Source organism: Arachis hypogaea, chromosome 16 (assembly GCF_003086295.3).
Source record: "Arachis hypogaea cultivar Tifrunner chromosome 16, arahy.Tifrunner.gnm2.J5K5, whole genome shotgun sequence".
Lineage (NCBI taxonomy): Eukaryota > Viridiplantae > Streptophyta > Magnoliopsida > Fabales > Fabaceae > Arachis > Arachis hypogaea.
Genome location: NC_092051.1, coordinates 58,073,907 through 58,090,073, shown reverse-complemented (window position 1 = coordinate 58,090,073; position 16,167 = coordinate 58,073,907). Strand labels below are relative to the sequence as shown.

At 38.6% G+C, this 16,167-nt stretch overlaps 1 non-coding gene across 1 annotated transcript; it reads left to right on the top strand.

Annotated features, from left to right (window-relative positions):
* Positions 1–6,522: 6,522 nt before the first annotated feature.
* LOC112761521 (small nucleolar RNA R71) lies at positions 6,523–6,630 on the top strand. The gene has a single exon (XR_003181913.1). It is a non-coding gene; the product is annotated as a small nucleolar RNA R71 (small nucleolar RNA).
* The last annotated feature ends 9,537 nt before the right edge of the window (positions 6,631–16,167 follow it).

Here is a 16,167-nt window from a genome sequence, read left to right as displayed (position 1 = left end):
AAGCCCAAATGAATTCTATGGTGATACCTACAACCCCTCATGGAAAAATCACCCTAACCTCAGATGGGGAGACACTCACAACCAAAACCAACAACCATGGTAGAGGAATTCAAACCAAAACAACCAAAGAAACAACCAAAACTACAACCAGCAGCAGACTAACCAAAACACATACAGAAAACCTCAAAACAACTACCCTAATCTCAATCAGTACCAATCCAACAACCATTCCACCAACCAAAATGTTTACCACCCACAACCCACATCTCACAACCCACCACAAGCACCACCTGAACCTCAAAGACTCACCAATTTAGAGACCTTGATAGAAAAAATGATGAAGCACCAGAAAATAACAAACAAAAACCATGAAGCATCATTAAAGAGCCTAGAAAGGCAGATTGGGCAACTCTCCAAGCAAGTATCTGTTGAGAGACCTTCAAACTCACTGCCCAGTAACACAATCCCAAATCCCAAGGAGGAGTGCAAGGTAATACAATTAAGGAGTGGGAGAACATTGATAAGCAACAATGACACTACAAGGAAACAAGCAGAGAGCTTCAAAGAACCAACAGAGGATGAGAAGCAAGCAAAGGACGATGAAGCTAAGGAGCAAGTTGTGATGCCAAACAAAAGCACTGAGAAACTTAAAGAGAAGGACAACCAGCTACATAGCTCAAAGAAAGTTGCTCAGGGACAGCAGCAAATAGGAAAGAGCATCACACCTCCACTGCCATATCCCAGAGGTTCAACAAAGAGGTTAAAAACCAGCATTTTCACAAATTCCTTGAGATTTTTAAGAAGCTGGAAATCAATATTCCCTTGGCTGAAGCACTTGAGCAAATGCCTCTATATTCCAAGTTTCTGAAGGATCTTATCAACAAGAAAAGAAGCTGGGATGAGAAAGAAACCATAATGATTACTGAGGAATGCAGGGCCTTGATTCAAAAAGGGCTTCCTCCCAAGCTTGAGGACCCAGGGAGCTTCCTGTTGCCTTGCACCATTGGGGAATTGACCATCACTAAAGCAATGTGCGATCTCGGAGCAAGTATTAACTTAATACCATCCTCCTTGGTGAAAAAGCTGCATATAGAGGAGGTCAAACCAGTACAAATGTCTCTGGAGCTGGTAGATAAGTCAATGGTATACCCCAGGGGTGTAATTGAAAATCTTTTGGTCAAGGTGGACAGTTTTATATACCCTGCAGATTTTGTGGTTCTAGATTCAGAAGGGGATGATGGTGACTCTATTATTCTGGGAAGGCCATTCTTGGCCACTGCTAGAGCTATCATAGACATAGAGGAAGGAGAATTAACTCTCAGAATGCATGATAAGAGTGTCACTCTGAAGGTGTTACCAGAAGCACAGTTTGGTAATGAGAAGAAAGACTATATGGAAATTGACAAGGTGATTCACAGCAACATCCCAAAGCAAGAAGAAGATAATGCAGCATGGGAAGAAGAAAAAGAACTTGTACAGAGCAATGAAGAGATTCATGAAAGCATTGATGTGTTAGTTATCAAGAAGAAGAATCCCAAAATGAAGCCCACTTGCAAGCAGAAAGGATCAATAAGAAGAAGGAAGAAGAATGAAAACAGAATCAAAAAGGGTTGGAAGAACAAAAAAATTCCAACAGAAGGGCTCTCCAAAGGTGACAAAGTGCAGTTAGTCTATCAACAACTGGGAGCAAGCCAACAGATTGATGATTACTATACTGTGAGCAAAATACTCTCACTAGAACATGCTGAGATAGAACACCAAGGAACAAAGAAGAAGCTCACAATCAGAGGGGACAAGTTGAGGCACTATAACCATCAACCACCATGAAAGAAAGCCCCAATGTCAAGCTAGTGACATTAAAAGAGCGCTTGTTGGGAGGCAACCCAACCTGAGGTAGTTCTCTTTTCATAGCTATTTCAATAAAAAGGTTAAATGATTGGTATGTATTGCAAGGAGCTAAGTTTGGTGTTTCACACCAAAACAATTTAAGGGAGAATAAAGGATTCTAAGTTTGGTGTTCCACCAAAATCTCACTTAAAAGCACATTCTCACCTTCTGCACAAAGGGTTACTAGCTCCAAGCAATCTGATAAATCATTTAATCATTGTCTGTTTCTAGTTTTTAGTTTTATTACCTTTAGCAAAGACTTAGGCTTTCACATATGGTTATGCATAAGAAACATGGCAAGGGACTAAGTTTGGTGTTCACACACCAAAGTAAGTTCAAACGCCTACAAGAAAGTCTTGCACACTAACCAGTCATCTAAGGGCTTGAGAAACAAGCAACTTCTATTAACACTGCAGGAATTCAATCACTCTCTTGGGAGGACTACACACCATTAGCTGAGAGAAAGAAGAAGAAGCCACCAAGAGGTTGTATTGTCACTTAACTCCATCAGCATTGAATTGCTCTAAATTGGAAGTGTGAATATGCCAATCTTAACAGTAACTGTTAGTGTAGTAGTTTGTACATCATTTCTGTTTCAATTTAAAATAAGTAAGCTAGCCTAAGTGTGTGCTTGTGTGTTTACTTTCACTTAACAAAAAGCATGCTTTGTCCCTGCATCTTTAATTCAATAAAAGAAATGTTTGAATGTGAAGTAAGATAGTCTCTGTTAGATAGAAGTAGAATAAAAGTAAGTGGTGGTATGTGTGTGATTGTATAATAGCTCACTTTTAGTGAATAAAGAGCCAGGATATCTCCTTCTAAGTATAGAGTGGCCTACTGTCTATGAATCTCAATCGAATAAAAATCCTTGGTTAGAAAGAAAAAAAAAAAAAAGAGAAGTGACAGAACAAAAGAAAAACAAAAAGAAACAAAGCTGGACACCAATAGCTTGAACCTTAGAATATATGCCTGTGGTGTCTTTGTACTAGGATCTGCTTGGATTAGTAAGCTCTTAGGAGTGCATCAACACTCGGTGACTTGGGTTAACTAATCCGGGATCATCAGCTGAAAGTCCACTATCAAGAGCAACCTAACTACAAGGGATTTAGTAACCCAAAGAGGTGCTGGGCATCAATGTTTTAAGAAGGAATGTGAGCCAAGTGTCTAAGGTGAATAATGTGTCAAGTATAAAGAAAAGGGAAATGAACTTGCTACACATGACACTCAAATAAAGCTTATAAACAAAGTAATAGCTAAGGATAAAGGAATAATGAGAGGTCATAGCAGTATGTTACTTGAAGCTTGAAGGAGACTTTCTAGGCCTAGGAGTCAATAAGAAGTGAGTATTTACATATCCACACAAAATCCCATGAACTATCAATAATACTCTGCTAGCATGAACATCCTCTTCCATTTCATTCTTTCTTCTCAATAAATCTTTTCTTGCTTGGGGACAAGCAAGCTTTAAGTTTGGTGTTGTGATGACAAGTCATCTTAGCCTATTTTAACTAGTCTTTTTCTTTTGTTTTCATTAGAATTATGCACTTTCTTGAGCCATAAGCAAGCTAATTGGGTAGATTTTCATGTTTCCTTTGATTTAATCAACCATGTATGAATTCATGCTATTTCATGAGGTTTTATACTATAATTGTTACATATTATGAAAGAATGAATATCTCATGATTTTAAGCATAGCTTTGATGTGTTTGGTTGATTAATGATAGGTGAAGAAAGCTTGGAGAAAGGTTGAAGCAAGAAGGAATAGCTAGGAGTAAAGAGAAGACAATGGAATAAGTGAAATTGAACCAGGAAGCAAAAAGCTGGACCTAAAGTTAGCCTCAAACTGTTGCACAAACTTTTGGGTGAAAGGTTAGCCCCAACGTTAGCCCCTAACTTTTGGGCTAACGTTGGAATTTGAAAATCACTCCCTGGGTACCAAAAGTTTGCGCCAACGTTAGCCCCTAACTTTGAGGCTAACGTTGGCACATGAAAATCACCCCTGGGCACCAAAAGTTTGCGCCAACGTTAGCCCCTAACTTTGAGGCTAACGTTGGCATGAAGAAAACCTCCCTGGGCACCAAAATTTTGCGCCAACGTTAGCCCCTAACTTGGTGGCTAACGTTGGCACATGAAAATCACAAGGGGAGGAGCAAAAGTTTGCGCCAACGTTAGCCCCTAACTTGGTGGCTAACGTTGGCGCCACAAGTGCACAAGGTAAGGCCAACGTTGGGGCCAAAGTTAGACCCCTAACTTTGGCACCAACGTTGGTATCAGCTGGATATGGGTGCTGATATGAAAAGTTTGGGCAAAAGTTAGCCCCTAACTTTTGCTCAAACTTTTGGTCCAACTTTTGCAAAACTCCAACCCGGTTCAATTGGTTCACTTTGGTTCTTCTCCAAACTTCAAGAGCAATCAACCAAGGCCTCTTTCAACCCAATTCCACCAAGAGCAAAGGCCCAACTCAAGGCTTGAAGATCATTGGAAGAAAGTGTATAAATAGGATAGAATTCAAGTTCTTCGGGGAGCTTTCTTTTGGGAATTTTCATAATAGTTTTCGGAGAGCTTTGGATATTGAGTGATCTTTAATTTCTTTGTCTTGGGGAAGGAGAATTCACTTCTCTTCCTCTCAGTTTTATTGCATTCAATTTCTATTACAATTGTCTTGGATCTTGGGTTGAAGAATTGAAGAAATTCTGTTTCAATCTCATCCTTGGATCTCTCTGTTTATTTACTGCTTAATTGAATTTCAGTTTGGGTTAATTGTTCTTCATCTATTTTCTTTGCAATTTACTTTTCCCTTGCAATTGTTCTTGTTGGATCAAGGAAGGTAGTGAGATCTAGACCTGGTTTTCTAGTCTCTGGACCCCTGAGATCTGAAATTCCAATTTACATTCTGTTTACTGTTTTCATGTTCATTTACTTTTCTGCTTCAAGATCCAATCTAACCCAAACCTTCTTCTACTTCTCTGCTTGATGCAATTTACTTTTCCTTGTTTAAATTCTGCAAATTCAATCCCTAATTCCCTTTACAATTCCAGCCGTTTACATTTCGTGCACTTTAAGATTCCGCAATTTACATTTCTTGCATTCTAAGTTTCTGCTATTTAATTTCTTGTTCTTTAAGATTCAGCACTTTAATTCCTGTTCTCTTTACTTCCATGCAATTTAATTTCTGCAAATCACAAAACACTCAACCAAATCGTGATTCGCTTGACTAAATTAACCACTAAGCTAAAATTGCTCAATCCTTCAATCCCTGTGGGATCGACCTCACTCCGTGAGTTTTTATTACTTGATACGACCCGGTACACTTGCCGGTTAGATTTGTGTGTTTTGGGAGAAATTCATTGTTTCACCAAAATTACTCATCATCTGCCATCTCTAATGAGATTTTAGCAGCTTGCACCCCATAGATTCCCAGTTTCTCTATTACAGAGAGGGGCATGAGGTTTATTCCGGAACCAAGGTCACACAGAGCCTTAAAGATCATGGTGCCTATGGTACAAGGTATTATGAACTTTCCAGGATCCTGTCTCTTCTGAGGCAATGTCAGTTGATCCAGATCACTTACTTCATTGGTGAACAAGGGAGGTTCATCTTCCCAAGTTTCAATACCAAATAGTTTGGCATTCAGCTTCATGATTGCACCAAGGAACTTGGCAACTTGCTCTTCAGTGACATCCTCATTCTCTTCAGAAGAGGAATACTCATCCGAGCTCATGAATGGCATAAGGAGGTTCAATGGAATCTCTGTGGTCTCTAGATGAGCCTCAGGGTCCTTTGGTTCCTCAAAGGGAAGCTCCTTATTGATCACTGGACGTCCCAGGAGGTCTTCTTCCTTGGATTCACGTCCTTCTCCTCTCTTGTGGGTTCGGCCATGGCAATTAATTCAATGGCCTTGCACTCTCCTTTTGATTCTCTTCTGTATTGCTTGGGAGAGTACTAGGAGGGATTTCAGTGATCCTTTTACTCAGCTGGCCCACTTGTGCTTCCAAATTTCTAATGGAAGACCTTGTTTCATTCATGAAACTCACAGTGGCCTTAGGTAGATCAGAGACTAAATTTGCTAAGCTAGATAGATTCTGCTCAGAATTCTCTGTCTGTTGCTGAGTGGATGATGAAAAAGGCTTGCTATTGCTAAACCTGTTTCTTCCACCATTATTAAGCCTTGTTGAAGCTTTTGATCCTTCCATAAGAGATTTAGGGGATTTCTCCATGATAGATTGTAGGTGTTTCCATATGGTTCACCCATGTATTTTAACTTTGCTATTGCAGGGTTCTCAGGATCATAAGCTTCTTCCTCAGAAGATGCCTCTTGAGTACTGTTGGATGCAGCTTGCATTCCATTCAGACTCTGAGAAATCATATTGACTTACTGAGTCAATATTTTATTCTGAGCCAATATGGCATTCAGAGTATCAATTTCAAGAACTCCCTTCTTCATAGGTGTCCCATTACTCATAGGATTCCTCTCAGAAGTGTACATGAACTGGTTATTAGCAACCATGTAATGAGTTCTTGAGCTTCTGCAGGCGTTTTCTTTAGGTGAATGGATCCACCTGCAGAAGTATCCAATGACATCTTTGATAGCTCAGATAAACCATCATAGAATATATCCAGGATGGTCCATTCTGAAAGCATGTCAGAAGGACACTTTTTAGTCAGCTGCTTGTATCTTTCCCAAGCTTCATAGAAGGATTCACCTTCCTTCTGTCTGAAGGTCTGAACATCCACTCTAAGCTTGCTCAGCTTTTGAGGAGGAAAGAACTTGGCTAAGAAAGCCGTGACCAGCTTATCCCAAGAGTTCAGGCTGTCTTTGGGTTGAGAGTCCAACCACACTCTAGCTCTCTCTTTATAGCAAAGGGAAAAGCATGAGCCTGTAGACTTCAGGATCTACTCCATTAGTCTTAACAATATCACAGATCTGAAAGAATTCAGTTAAGAACTGAAAAGGATCTTCAGATGGAAGTCCATGAAACTTGCAGTTCTGCTGCATCAGAGAAACTAGTTGAGGTTTCAGCTCAAAATTATTTGCTCCAATGGTAGGAATGGAGATGCTTCTTCCATGTAAATTGGAATTAGGTGCAGTAAAGTCACCAAGCATTCTCTTTGCATTATTGTTGTTGGGTTCGGCTGCCATCTCCTTTACTTGTTCGAAATTTTCAATAAGGTGGTCTTTGGATTGTTGTAATTTAGCTTTTCTTAGTTTTTTCTTCAGAGTCCTTTCAGGTTCTGGATCAGCTTCAACAAGAATGCCTTTTTCTTTGTCCCTGCTCATAAGAAAGAGAAGAGAAAAAGAAAAGAAGAGGAATCTTCTATGTCACAGTAAAGAGGTTCCTTATTATTAGTAGAAGAAGAAAAGGAATAGGGTGAAGAAGAATGAAGAATCCAAACACAAAGGTGATGATAGAGCAGAGATGTGAGATGAAGAGAAGTGTTAGTAGATGAATAAATAAATAGAAGGAGATGAGGGAGAAGGATTTTCGAAAATAATTTTTGAAAAAGAGTTAGTCATTTTCGAAAATAGTTTTTGAAAAAGGTTAGTAGTTTTTCGAAAATTCAAATAAAAAATAAAATAATTAGTCTAATTAAAAAGAAATTTTGAAAAAGAGGGAAGATTTTTTTTCGAAAATTAGAGAGAGAGAGTTAGTTAGGTAGTTTTGAAAAAGGTAAGAAACAAACAAAAAGTTAGTTAGTTAGTTGAAACAAATTTTGAAAAGATAAGAAGTTAGGAGGTTAGAAAAGATATTTTGCAATCACTTTTTTGAAAAAGGTAAGATAAGAAGATATTTTTGAAAAGATATGATAGAAATTAGTTTTTGAAAAGATTTGATTTTTAAAATCTCAATTAATGACTTGATTCACAAGAAATCACAAGATATGATTCTAGAACTTAAAGTTTGAATCTTTTTAACAAGTAAGTAACAAACTTGAAATTTTTGAATCAAAACATTAATTGATGATGTTATTTTCGAAAATATGATGTACAATTAAGAAAAAGATTTTTGAAAAATATTTTTGAAATTTTCGAAAATAACTAAAAAAAATTGAAAAAAGATTTGATTTTTGAAAAAGATTTTGAAAAAGATAAGATTTTTTTAAATTGAAAATTTGATTTGACTTATAAAAACAACTAGATTTTAAAAATTTTTGAAAAAGTCAAATCTAATTTTCAAAATTTTAAGAGAGAAAAAGGGAAAGATATTTTTTTTATTTTTGAATTTTTATGATGAGAGGGAAAAACAAGAAAAATGATGCAATGCATGAAAGTTATGGATCAAAACAATGAATGCATGCAAGAATGCTATGAATGTCAAGATGAACACCAAGAACACTATGAAGATCATGATGAACATCAAGAACACATTTTTGAAAAATTTTTAATGCAAAGAAAACATGCAAGACACCAAACTAGAATTCTTTAATGCTTAGACATAAAGAATTCAGGAATACATATGAAAAACAAGAAAAGACACAAAACATGCAAATGCAAAGATCAAACAAGAAGACTTACCAAGAACAACTTGAAGATCATGAAGAACACTATGAATGCATGAATTTTTTCGAAAAATGCAAGCTGAACATGCAATTGACACCAAACTTATAACATGATCAAGACTCAAACAAGAAACACAAAAATATTTTTGATTTTTATGATTTTCTAATTTTTTTTGTATTTTCTTTTAATTTTTTCGAAAATCATTTTGAAAAAAAAAATAAGGATTCCAAAATTTTTAATATGAATTCCAGGAGTCTTATGCTCTTTAGTCTAAAGCTCCAATCAAAGGGTCAGGCATGGCTTAATAGCCAGCCAAGCTTTAGTATGTAACTCAGACATGACACGCCTGACATGCCCTACAGAGGAATTAGACATGGCTTTACAGCCAGCCATGCTTCATGAAACACTAGAATTCATTCTTAAAAATTCTGAAGAAAAATATATTTTTGAAAACTTTTTTATTTTAAAAATTTTTTCGAAAACAAAGGAGAAATTTTGAAAGATTTTTGAAAAATTTTTGAAAATAAAATGAAAAGAAAATTACCTAATCTGAGCAACAAGATGAACCGTCAGTTGTCCAAACTCGAACAATCCCCGGCAACGGCGCCAAAAACTTGGTATGCGAAATTGTTACTCAGGTTGTGAATTATTGTTCGAAATTGATTCCCTGGCGATGGCACCAAAAATGGATGCACAGAACCATGGTCTAAACATATCTTCACAACTTCGCATAACTAACCAGCAAGTGCACTGGGTCGTCCAAGTAATAACCTTACGTGAGTAAGGGTCGATCCACGGAGATTGTTGGTATGAAGCAAGCTATGGTCACCTTGTAAATCTCAGTCAGGCGGATATAAAATAGTTATGGAGTTTTGAATTTAATATAATAAAATAAGGATAGAAATACTTATGTAAATCATTGGTGAGAATTTCAGATAAGCGCATAGAGATGCTTTCGTTCCTCTGAACCTCTGCTTTCCTGCTGTCTTCATCCAATCAGTCTTACTCCTTTCCATGGCTGGCTTTTTGTAAGGATGTCACCGGTGCCAATGGCTACTTTCAATCCTCTCGGGAAAATGGTCCAAATGCTCTGTCACAGCACGGCTAATCGTCTGGAGGCATCACCCTTGTCGATGGTTGCATCCTATTCCTCTTTGTGAAAATGGTCCGATGCGCTGTCACTGCATGGCTAATCATCTTGGAGGTTCTCGATCATACTGGAATAGAATTTACTATCCTTTTCATCTGTCACTACGCCCAGCACGTGCGAGTTTGAAGTTCGTCACAGTCATTCAATCCCAGAGTCCTACTCGGAATACCACGGACAAGGTTTAGACTTTCCGGACTCTCATAAATGCTGCCATCAATCTAGCTTATACCACGAAGATTCTGATTAAGAGATCTAAGAGATACTCATTCAATCTAAGGTAGAACGGAAGTGGTTGTCAGGCACGCGTTAATAGGGAATGATGATGATTGTCACGTTCATCACATTCAGGTTGAAGTGCGAATGAATATCTTAGAAGCGGAATAAGTTGAATTGAATAGAAAACATAGTACTTTACATTAATCTTTGAGGAACAGCAGAGCTCCACACCTTAATCTATGGAGTTAGAAACTCTACCGTTGAAAATACATAAGTTATAATGGAGTTCATTGGTCTCGGCCCCAGAGGGGAACCGGAGTAACCAAGACTACGAATACAATGATAAAAAGTTCTATTTATAATAAACTAGTCACTAGGGTTTACAGAAGTAAGTAATTGATGCATAAATCCACTTCGGGGCCCACTTGGTGTGTGCTTGGGCTGAGCTTGATGTCTACACGTGGAGAGGTCATTCTTGGAGTTGAACGCCAGCTTTTGTGCCAGTTTGGGCGTTGAACTCCACTTTGCAACTTGTTTCTGGTGCTGGACGCCAGAATTGGGCAGAGAGCTGGCGTTGAACGCCAGTTTGCGTCCTCTAAACTCGGGCAAAGTATGGACTATTATATATTCTGGAGAGCCCTAGATGTCCACTTTCCAACGCAATTAGAATCGCGCCATTTTGAGTTCTGTAGCTCCAGAAAATCTATTTTGAGTGCAGGGAGGTCATAATCCAACAGCATCAGCAGTCCTTCTTCAACCTCTGAATCTGATTTTTGCTCAAGTCCCTCAATTTCAGCCAGAAAATACCTGAAATCACAGAAAAACACACAAACTCATAGTAAAGTCCAGAAATGTGAATTTAACATAAAAACTAATGAAAACATCCCTAAAAGTAACTAGATCCTACTAAAAATATAATAAAAACAATGCCAAAAAGCGTATAAATTATCCGCTCATCAAATGCCAACAGCCTCTGGGGTCCAAAACTAGGCATGTAAAGCTTCTGAGCAGCTTCAAACAGATTCCCAGGCTCCCCGGGTGACGAATGTCAGAATAGATTCCAGGATCCCAAACTTTGCTTCTAAATTCGCCTTCATCTTGAACTATATTTTTCCATCCGGGCGGTTTAGAAATTAGATTCTCACCAAGATAACCAAACATTTTCCGAGATCCATTCGGTTGAACATGATGCCAATCCGTGCACTTCGAGTTGAAGCGTGGAACCTTATTGAACCTTGTGCACAAGCTCTGAGTGCGAGCCATTTCCCTCTTACTCTTAAAGCCGCAGAGAGCTCTAAGCTGGCCATCTGTTTCAAGCAAACCATATTCAAGTGGAGAAGTAAAGTTAAAGGTTAAGGATTGTACCTGCTTGAAGCTTGTATTGGGTGGTAATGGCCTTGGGATATGTGTTTCCAGTGGTTCTGTAAGTTCTACTCCCTTGTAATCTTCTGTGAATTAATCCACTTCCTGGCAGAATTCTTCAAATGCAACATCGTCCTGATCAAAGTCTTCTATGTCTTCCGCATCACTCAAGTCATAAGCTGGAGGTTGAGAGAAATCTACCTCCGCATCTTCTTCGTATTCACTTGGATAAGGTTCTTCAATCTCAGAGAATTCACTTGTGGATGCAAGTTCATTACTAGGAGAACTTGACTTGTGACTATCATCATCAAGGAGACTTGCTTCTTGGATTATTCCGTCTAGTTCTTCATAAAAGACTTGCCTTGGGGGTTGTGCACTATCCTCCTTAGCATCAACTGTAACATCCTTGACAGAATTCTCCACAATTCTGGATTCCCATGGAAGTTCAGCGTCTCCAGTCTCAACAATCTTTCTTCAAATGGTCTCTATTTAATATGAGTCATGCTCTGTCTGTCACTGCATTCTAGTATCTTTCATGCTACGCTTCATAGATTGTCACTGGGTGTGGAATGTTCTTGAATGTTCGAACGTCTAGAATAATGACTTATTGTGTCAGTGGATGAAGCTTGTTTGAATTGATCTACTGTTCAGGCGAACCTATGATTCTGGAGGTGATAATACATAGTAATAGGGAAGTGGGTGTTTGGAGTAATCAGATTGGGATTGGTAAATAAGGATCATATGGTGGTGAATGTTAAAAGCGCTTGTGATGTGGCGTTCAAAGATACGTTGAGATGGTCTATAGCACATGGGGCTTGTTGGTAGTTACAGGTCGTCACCATATCTATCAGCTTGGTATGCATGTAGAATGTCTTGTCCATGATATCTTGGAGGTGTTGTTGCCTAAAGGTTGATCAATCCTCTTGGCTCCATCCATCTTTGATTTCTCTGACCTTGATGCATATTCCTGTTATAGCTTTCACTCCTTTCAACAATATTAAGACCAAACTCAAGCGAGAGGGGTGAGATTCATAGTAGCTAATAAAATTAAAAACAAAATAAAACAGATAACAGGCAAAATAAAATATTTACAATAACCAAAATAAGGCACACGTTGCAATTCCCAGCAACGGCGCATTTTGAAGAACTGAAGATTGTGGTTAGAAGTTATAGTAAACTCTCGTTGTAAGTAAAGTTACTAACAAGCAATCACCTTTCACAACGTTTTGGTTGTCACAAGTACACTAAATAAATGATAACGAAGTATTTAAACCTCGGTCGTCTTCTCAAGGAATTGCAGGAGGTAGTTCTTATTATTGGTTATGAAGATTTGTAAATTGGGGTTTTGAAAGTAAGGAGCAAGTAATTTAAATGACAGGTAAAATAAATAATAACTATAAATAACTCTTGCAAGGTATGAGAAATTGGAAGTCCTATCTAGTTATCCTTATCATGGAGATGAGAATTGATCTTAATCCACTTAGTTAGCCTTTACTAAAGCAAGGAAGATCAGTGGATTAATTAGTCTGATCTCAGGTCCTAGTCAATTCCTAAGAAGGACTGGATTATTGAAGTCAATTCAATTAGCAAGTACAATTATCAATCAGTTGAGTTTGATAACTCCTGAGTTACTGATTTCTTACAGGCCAAAGAGAAAGTAATCTACTGGATAAAATGTCTTTAGATTGGAAGCAAGAGTAACGTATAAAGAGACAAAGGATTAGAAAATCCTAATCATGAGGGAATATGGAGATCTCTGAAGGATGCATCCCCACTTCATAACTCTGATCTATGTTCTGACTTGATTTGGCAAAAAGGCTCAAAATTGCTGGAGCATTTTCTGTAATTCTGGTGCGTCTCTGTCACGCGTCTCATGGTCAGCGATCGCGAATCATAAAATCTTAACATCTAAAGTAATAATTCTCTAAAAATATACAAAAAAATCAAAAAGCGTATAAATATCGCTCATCACAACACCAACTTAATTGTTGCTTGTCCCAAGCAACTGAAAATCAAAATAGATAAAAAAATAAATATACTATAAATTCCAAACTATCAATGAAACATAGCTCAATCAAATGAGCGGGACTTATAGCTTTTGCCTCTTGAATAGTTTTGGCATCTCACTTTATCCATTGAGGTTCAGAATGATTGGCATCTATAGGAACTTCAGATTTCGAATAGTGTTATTGACTCTCCTAGTTCAGTATGATGATTCTTGAACACAGCTTCTTTATGAGTCTTGGCCGTGGCCCTAAGCACTTTGTTTTCCAGTATTACCACCGGATACATAAATGCCACAGACACATAATTGGGTGAACCTTTTCAGATTGTGACTCAGCTTTGCTAAAGACCCCAATTAGAGGTGTCCAGGGTTCTTAAGCACACTCTTCTTTTGCTTTGGACCTTGACTTTAACCGCTCAGTCTCAAGTTTTCACTTGACACCTACACGCCACAAGCACATGGTTAGGGACAGCTTGGTTTAGCCGCTTAGACCAGGATTTTATTCCATTAGGCCCTCCTATCCACTGATGCTCAAAGCCTTGGGATCCTTTTTATTTGCCCTTGCCTTTTGGTTTTAAGGGTTATTGGCTTTTTGCTCTTGCCTCTTGGTTTTAAGAGCTTTTGGCTTTTTCTGCTTGCTTTTTCTTTCTATTTTTTTTTTCGCCTATTTTTTTTTTTCTGCAAGTTTTGCTCTTTGCTGCTTTTTCTTGCTTCAAGAATCATTTTTATGATTTTTCAGATTATCAAATAACATGTCTCCTAGTCATCATTCTTTCAAGAGCCAACATATTTAACATTCTTAAACAACAACTTCAAAAGACATGACATATGCACTGTTCAAGCATACATTCAGAAAACAAGAAGCATTGTCACCACATCAATATAATTAAACTAAGTTCAAGGATAAATTTGAAACTCATGTACTTCTTGTTCTTTTGAATTAAAACATTTTTCATTTAAGAGAGGTGATGGATTCATAGGATATTTATAACTTTAAGACAAAGTTACTAACTACTAATGATCATGTAATGAAGACACAAACATGGATAAGCACATAACATAGAAAACAAAAAACAGAAGAAATAAGAACAAGGAATGAATCCACCTTAGTGATGGTGGCATTTCCTTCTTGAGGAACCAATGATGTCCTTGAGCTCTTCTATGTCTCTTCCTTGTCTTTGTTGCTCCTCCTTCATTGCTTTTAGATCTTCTCTGATTTCATGAAGGATGATGGAGTGCTCTTGATGTTCCACCCTTAGTTGCTTCCAATAATTGTGTGGAAGAAAATGTATCTCTTGAGGTATCTCAGGGATCTCTTGATTTGCAGTCAAATGTTCTACCACTGAGCTATAGACCCTTGATGGAAGCTTTTGTCTTCCCTTTCCTCTTTCTAGAGGTTTCTCTGGCCTTAGGTGCCATCAATGGTTATGGAAAAAAACAAAAAAGCTATGCTTTTACCACACCAAACTTAGAATGTTGCTCGCCCTCGAGCAAAAGAAGAAAGAATAGAAGAATAAGAAGAAGATATGGAGGAGATGGATGGGAGTGTGTATTCGGCCATATGGGTGGGATTGGGTGGGAGAGAGATGTTGATTTTTTGAAGGTAGTGGGTGTATGGATGTGAGTGGTAAACGGAAAAAAAGAAGGGATGATCATGAATGGAAAGAGAGATGATGAGGTAGGTGGGGATCCTGTGGGGTCCACAGATCCTGAGATGATCCTGTGGGGTCCACAGATCCTGAGGTGTCAAGGCATTTACATCCCTGCACCAATTTAGGCATGTAAAATGCCCTTGCACACAACTCTGGGCGTTCAGCGCCAGGTTGGTGCCCATTTTGGGCGTTCAACGCCCCTTTGCTGCCATTTCTGGCGTTGAACGCCAGAACCATGCTTGTTCTGGGCGTTCAGCGCCAGGATGCTCCCATTCTGGGCGTTCAGCGCCAGAACTATGCTCTGTTCTGGCGTTTGAACGCCAGACAGATGCTCCTCCAGGGTGTGATTTTTCTTCTGCTGTTTTTGATTCCGTTTTCAATTTTTATATTTATTTTGTGACTCCTCATGATCATGAACCTATGAAGACACATAACTAAGAAAAATATAGTTAGATAAATAAACATTGGGTTGCCTCCCAACAAGCGCTTCTTTAATGTCAATAGCTTGACAGTGGGCTCTCATGGAGCCTCACAGATGTGCAGAGCTTTGTTGAAACTCTCCAACACCAAACTTAGAGTTTGGATATGGGAGTTCAACACCAAACTTAGAGTTTGGTTGTGGCCTCCCAACACCAAACTTAGAGTTTGACTGTGGGGGCTCTGGTTGACTCTGCTTTGAGAGAAGCTTTTCAAGCTTCCTCTCCATGGTTGCAGAGGGAGATCCTTGAGTTTTGAATACAAGGGAGTTCTCATTCCATTGAAGGACTATTTCACCTCTGTCAACATCAATCACAGCTCTTGCTGTGGCCAGGAAAGGTCTTCCTAGGATGATGGATTCATCCTCTTCCTTTCTAGTATCTAGGACTATGAAATCAGTAGGTATGTAAAGGCCCTCAACCTTTACTAATACATCTTCTACTTGTCCATAAGCCTGTCTTCTTGAGCTGTCTGCCATCTCTAGTGAGATTTTAGCAGCTTGCACCCCATAGATTCCCAGTTTCTCTATTACAGAGAGGGGCATGAGGTTTATTCCTGAACCAAGGTCACACAGAGCCTTAAAGATCATGGTGCCTATGGTACAGGGTATTATGAACTTTCCAGGATCCTGTCTCTTTTGAGGCAATGTCAGTTGATCTAGATCACTTAGTTCATTGATGAACAAGGGAGTTTCAACTTCCCAAGCATGAATGCCAAACAATTTGGCATTCAGCTTCATGATTGCACCAAGAAACTTGGCAGTTTGCTCTTGAGTAACATCCTCATTCTCTTCAGAAGAGGAATACTCATCGGAGCTCATGAAGGGCATAAGGAGGTTCAATGGGATCTCTATAGTCTCTAGATGAGCCTCAGAGTCCTTTGGTTCCCCAGAGGGAAGCTCCTTATTGATCACTGGACG